This window comes from Hyaena hyaena, unplaced genomic scaffold (assembly GCF_003009895.1).
Source record: "Hyaena hyaena isolate Hyena2069 unplaced genomic scaffold, ASM300989v1 scaffold_295, whole genome shotgun sequence".
Taxonomy (NCBI): domain Eukaryota; kingdom Metazoa; phylum Chordata; class Mammalia; order Carnivora; family Hyaenidae; genus Hyaena; species Hyaena hyaena.
In genome coordinates this window covers 742,996-748,995 of record NW_024080928.1, presented here as the reverse complement: position 1 = coordinate 748,995, position 6,000 = coordinate 742,996, and the positions used below count along the sequence as shown (strand labels likewise).

Here is a 6,000-nt window from a genome sequence, read left to right as displayed (position 1 = left end):
CTTCGAGTTAATAGCTATATCAGTGTTTTGGTTTTGAAGTAAAGCATAATGGAACATTCCGTAAGATACAAGTCAGTTTGTCAACAGTGCACTCTGCCTTGGGTGGGCATACTCTTCCCTTTCGCCGATGTGCATTTGCCTTGTCCCTCTCTCAGGTCGTTGCCAGGACCTCCATATCCCCCTTCCAACTCTGAGCCAACGTAACAGTCAATAGGGTTATTTATGTGGCTCCTCTATGGAGAAAGAAAAGCCTCTGGCTTTGTCGGCACAAGACACCTAAATGACCCCGTTCTTGATATCAAGGAGTTTATGTTCTAGGGAAGTTCAGTCAGAAAATCACGAAGGAATATCTAACAAAGCATGGGCTCTAGAAGGAACTACCTCCCCCCAGATCCGGCCACTTCATTATCCAGTGCTCCTGTGATACCGTTAATGAAGCCTGAGACTGAGTAGTGACCGCTACTAAAACATTAACACGGTCAGCCCCAGCACTGGCTTTGGGCTGGTCTTCCAGTTTAAAATGTGTTCCTTAAGAGCAGGGTTTGCTTCCTCCATTTCTTTTGTTAACTCTGCTTCCAAGTTTAAGCCCTGGTATGTAGCAGGGGGTTCTGTGGGCCATGGCGGATGGGCTGATGGTAGCTTGATGCATTATGGTGCCAAGAAGACCCACTTACCACTGATCGAAATTTTTTTTTTCATTTTCAGATTTGTGCAGAGTCTCTCCATCTTTTCTTTTGAACTTCCTGTCAGGTGAGTGAGGCTATTTCTATGTGATAATGTTGTAGAAATAATGAACGTATTTGGTGGTTATTGTTTTTTTTCTCAAATGACCTCCCTTCATTGCAAATTCTCATCCCCTTAACTACTGTATTCCGTTTGGTTTTGAGCTCCTCACTCCCACTTGGAGCCTTCTTCGGCAGACATTGTCTTTTCCTCAGGGATTCTACTGTGGACCCATTTCTTCTTGCTAATGCAGTTGTTTTTTGAGAACTTTCAGTAATGGGTACAGATTTTGAAGTTACATGGTACCATAAAATCTGTGGAAGGAAAACGATCATTTCTAGAGCATTCTTTGGGATTTGGTTTCACTCTTTTCCCCTTTCCTTCTCCCTGGACTGGCTTCCCTGTCTCCAGTAAATTTTCTTTCTCATGCATTTAACCATTTAAATTAAATGGTTTAATTAAATTAACCAATTAAATTCAGAATACTGAATATTCTCTTTCTTTTTTAAAAAAATGTTTATTTTTGGGAGAGAGAGCATGAGCAGGGGACGGGCAGAGAGAGAGGAGGGGACAGAGGATCCGAAGTGGGCTCTGCACTGATAGCAGAGAGCCTGATGAGGGACTCAACTCATGAACTGTGAGATCATGACCTAAGCTGAAGTCAGGCACTCAACTGACTGAGCCACCCAGGCGCCCCTGAACGATCTCTTTCTTACCTAAAGTGCTGGGCCCATGAAGCTTCCAAGGCTCCTCCCAACCAGATTTCTGCCCCCAACTCTTCTACACGGAACTTTAAAAAAAATTTTTTTAATGTTTATTTATTTTTTGAGGGAGAGCGCGCGCGAGAGAGAGGCAGAGAGAGAGGGAGACACAGAATCTGAAGCAGGCTTCAGGCTCCAAGCTGTCAGCACACAGCCTGATGCAAGGCTTGAACCCATGAACTGCGAGATCATGACCTGAGCCAAAACCAAGAGTCGAGCACTTAACCGACTGAACCACCCTTGTGCCCCATAGATGAAGAATTGATGTCCAGAGAACTTAAGGAACAGATTAAGGTTACACCATAAGTGCTGGAGCCTATATTCGAAGGCAGGTGGCTGGCTCTAGCATGCATGCTTTTGTTAAACATACTCACTGTGCACCAGGAGAGGAGCCTGAAGAGTGATGGGAGAGACAAAGCAGGCCTTCTCTTTCTTTTGGGTAATTCACACATGGGTCATCAAGAGGATGGTAGATTGCAGGTAGGGCAGTGGAGAAATTTGGAGATGTGACCGAAGGAGCTGAAAAGTATAACACCTTTCACAGAATTTTGTGAATATTTGTTTACTTTAAGTGTACAATTTATTTCTAATCTTGCACATCTGATATTGATTAACTTGTTTTATTGAATAAAGCTTCCCCCCCCCCCCGCACTAGAAAGCACTTAATGGTTATTAAGGAAATCATTTTGCAGTGTAAAAACCAGACAAATCATGTCCTTCCATTTGCTTCTAGAGATGTGAACGGTTCATATTACAGTCATGCCATATGGTTCCCCATTGAGTTGACTTCATGCTATGATAAATGAGACGCAGAGCTGCCATTTTGGAGGCCATACACTGCACTTACCAGTTAGCCGAGTTTCTGTCATCGTTAGGACATGCGTGTTTGGGGGCACATGAGTGGTCGTTGCTCTCTTTACAGCCTTGCTTTCTTTAGTTCTTGGTGACTTTATTTTCAAAACGTTTTGTTGCTGAAATTTGGAATGGTTCCTTTTGTGCCTGATTTACTCAAATTACCTCAGTTTACAAGATTTGAAATTGCTGCTAGACAATTCTGTGGGCATTGCAGAGACTTCTGTAAATAGTTTCATTCGATTTATAAAATGGGTAAAAATGTGAGGACTTTCCTTGTCAGGTTTTGGCATCAGGGTTATCCCAGCTTGGTAAAAATTAGTCAGGCTGTACTCTGTCTCTGTTCCTGGAGTTACTGTGAGACTGAAATTCTTGTTTTTTAAACCTTTGATCGAATCACCAGTGAAAACATCTGAGACCAGACTTTTCTTTGTCTTTGGGAAAATGTTGAGACTGTTAATGGTTATGCATCTATTCATGTTTACTATTTCTTCTTTTCCTTTTTGGTTAAGTGTATGCTTTGCATAGGGATTTGCCCATTTCCATCTAGATTTTCACAATTATTGAATAAAGTTATTCCTAAGATCCTTTAATCTTGTATGTTTATAGCATTTTCAGTTATGTTGCTTTTTAAATTCTTTCCATTGGTTATTTGCTGACACCCACTCTCTCTTTTCTTTCCCCTTTCCCTCCCTCCCCTCTTCTTAATTTTGCCAGAATTTTGTCTTGCCAAAGACCAACGTGGGCTATGTTATAACCTTTAAGTCTTTTTTCCGCATCGTTATTTTACGCACTTATTTTTATTATTTCGTTTCTAATTCTTTGGGTTTAATTTGCTGGGTTTTTTTTTCAATCATCTTGAGAAGAAGCTTAACTCATTAATTTTAAGGCTTTTTCTTTCTAAAATGTACATTTAAAGTTTTTATTTGTTTTATTTATTTTAAATTTATTAAATTAAAAAAATTTTTTTAAATTTATTTTTGAGAGAGAGAGATGCAGACAGAGTGCAAGCAGAGGAGGGGCAGAGAGAGAGAGAGAGAGAGAGAGAGAGAGAAACACAGACTCTAAAGCAGGCTCCAGGCCCTGAGCTGTCAGCACAGAGCCTGACGTGGGGCTTGAACCCAAGAAACTTAAGATCATGACCTGAGCTGAAGTTGGACACTTAACTGACTGAGCCACCCAGGTGCCCCACAGTTTTTATTTCTTTAATTTGAGAGAGAGAGAGAGAGAGAGAGAGAGAGAGAGAGAGAGAGCGCGAGCCCACATGCACAAGCATGAGCAGGAGTGGGGCAGAGAGAAGGGGAGGGAAAGAATCCCAAGCAGGCTCTGCCCTGTCATCGCACAACCCGACTTGGACTTCATCTCAGGAACCGGAGACCGTGACTGGAGCTGAAGTCAAGAGTCAATCACTTAACTGACTGAGCCACCCAGGGGCCCCTTTAATATATGCATTTAAAATGTAAACTTTAAAGATATTTAGCTCTACCCCACATGTTATGAAATAGTGTTTTTACTATATTATCAAATCAAATATTTTTTAATATATGTTATGAGACTTCTTTGACCTCTAAGTTATTTCTTAAATAACAGTTTAACTTTTCATCATGGCTTAGTTGTCTTATGGTCAGGGAATATGCTCCTTTTCCTTTCCCTAATTCAGTAAAAGATTTTTGAGACTTCTTGTATGGCTTGGTTTTCATAAGTACTCCAAATGGAGTGGAGAGTTCATACATGGTCTTTAAGTCGGGTTGGTTAAATGTGTCATTCAATATTCTATATCCTTAGTGGCTTTCTTATTTTAATTTTACCAAATGATGATAGAGATGTAAATTTGTTATCTTCCTATTGAATTGAACCTTTTATGAATGAACCATTTTAGTTACAGGTAATGCTTTTTGCTTTAAAGTATTATTTGGGGTGCCTGGGTAACTCAGTTGGTTAAGCTACCACCTCTTGACTCCAGCTCAGGTCATGATCCCAGGTTTCGTGAGTTCAAGCCCTACGCTGACAGTGCAAAGCTTGCTTGGGATTCTCTCTCTCTCCCTCTCTGTACCCTTCCCTCACTTACGCTGTCTCTCTTTCTTTCTCTCAAAATACATAAATAAAACTTTAAAAAAATGAAAGTATTATTTGTCTGATATTAGTTAAACATATTTTCTTTTGCTTAGTATTGGCATTGCATATCTTTCCCATCCTTTTGTTTTCAAATTTTTTGGAATGTTTATTTTTGAGAGAGAGAGAGACAGTGTGAGTGGACAAGGGGTAGAGAGAGAGGGAGACACAGAATCAGAAGCAGGCTCCAGGCTCTGAGCCTGGCAGCACAGAGTCTGACATGGGGCTCAAACCCACGAACCATGAGATCATGACCTGAGCTGAAGTCGGACTCTTAACCGACTGAGCCGCCCAGGCGCCCTTCCGATCCTTTTGTTTTCAAACTTGCTGTATCATTATGTTCTAGTTGTGTCCTTGTAAATAGCATATTTGGATCTTTTTCCCAGTCTGATGATCTTTGCCTTTTAATTGAATCATTTAGTCCATGTATTTAGTCCATATATTTTTTAATATTTATTTTGAGAGAGAGAGAGAGAGGGAGAGTGAGCAAGCATGAGTGGGGGGAGGGGAAGAGAGAGAGGAGGAGACAGAGAATCCCAAGCAGGCTCCGTGCTGTTAATGCAGAACCCTACTCAGGGCTTGATCCCATGAACTGTGAGATCATGACCTGAGCTGAATGAAATCAAGAGGAAGACACTTAACCAACTGAGACACCCAGGTGCCTCGGAAGACTTTAATTTATTAATTTCATTTTTTCATCTCCTAATCGATTTATCTATATACATATACATACATATATATATATCCTTCTACTTCTATATATACTTCTACATATATATATGTATATATATGTATGTATATATATATATATAATCTCCTATATTATGCTATATATGTAAATAATATAGTTGTCATGTTTTTATGCTATCCTGTTTCACTTATTCCCCCAAGTTATTAATATTTTATACAGCAAACATTCATTTGGATTTACCAGTATATAGTGCCACCCTTAGCTCTGGGCAACTGAAGTGGCTGCCTTGTGTCTCATGCTTTAGAAATTCCCTCTCTGGACCTTCCCTAGTCATACCCTTTCCAAAGGGTGAGAAGTTTGTGACACAAAGAAATGGTGCCCACCGGGAACGTGGGACCCTGGAGTTCCCTATCTAGTCATTCTGTGCCTGTTTCTAGGACCTAAGCAGGCCTCTTCATGCTGCGGGTACACCTCCCCTTAGACCAAAGGGATGACCAAGGGGTGGCTGCTTGCCGGGAGAGAGGGGGGTTTGAATGTACAGACTGGGGTATCCATGTACATATGCACAAAGCCTCTTTTGTTCTGAGATGGAGCCTTAGTAGAAGGATAAGGGCAAATTGGACCTCTTTTTATTATTTTTTAAGTAAGTCCTATGCCCAATGTGAGGCTTGAACTCATGACTCTGAGATCAAGAGTCACATGTGGGGCACCTGGGTGGTTCAGTTGGTTAAGCATCCGACTCTTGATTTCAGCTCAGGTCGTGATCTCATAGTTCGTGGGTTCGAACCCCATGTGGGGCTCTGCGCTGACAGTGTGGAACTTCCTTGGGATTCTCTCTCTCCCCCTCTGTCTGCCTGTCCC

General features: G+C 41.2%; 1 protein-coding gene across 1 annotated transcript in view; it reads left to right on the top strand.

Moving 5' to 3' along the window:
- Positions 1–718: 718 nt before the first annotated feature.
- Positions 719–6,000, top strand: part of ADGRG2 (adhesion G protein-coupled receptor G2) — an 82,501-nt gene continuing 77,219 nt past the window's right edge. The window contains exon 1 of the mRNA XM_039247408.1: positions 719–750. The gene's annotated coding sequence lies outside the window, so the exon portion shown is untranslated. The remainder of the gene's footprint in view (positions 751–6,000) is intronic.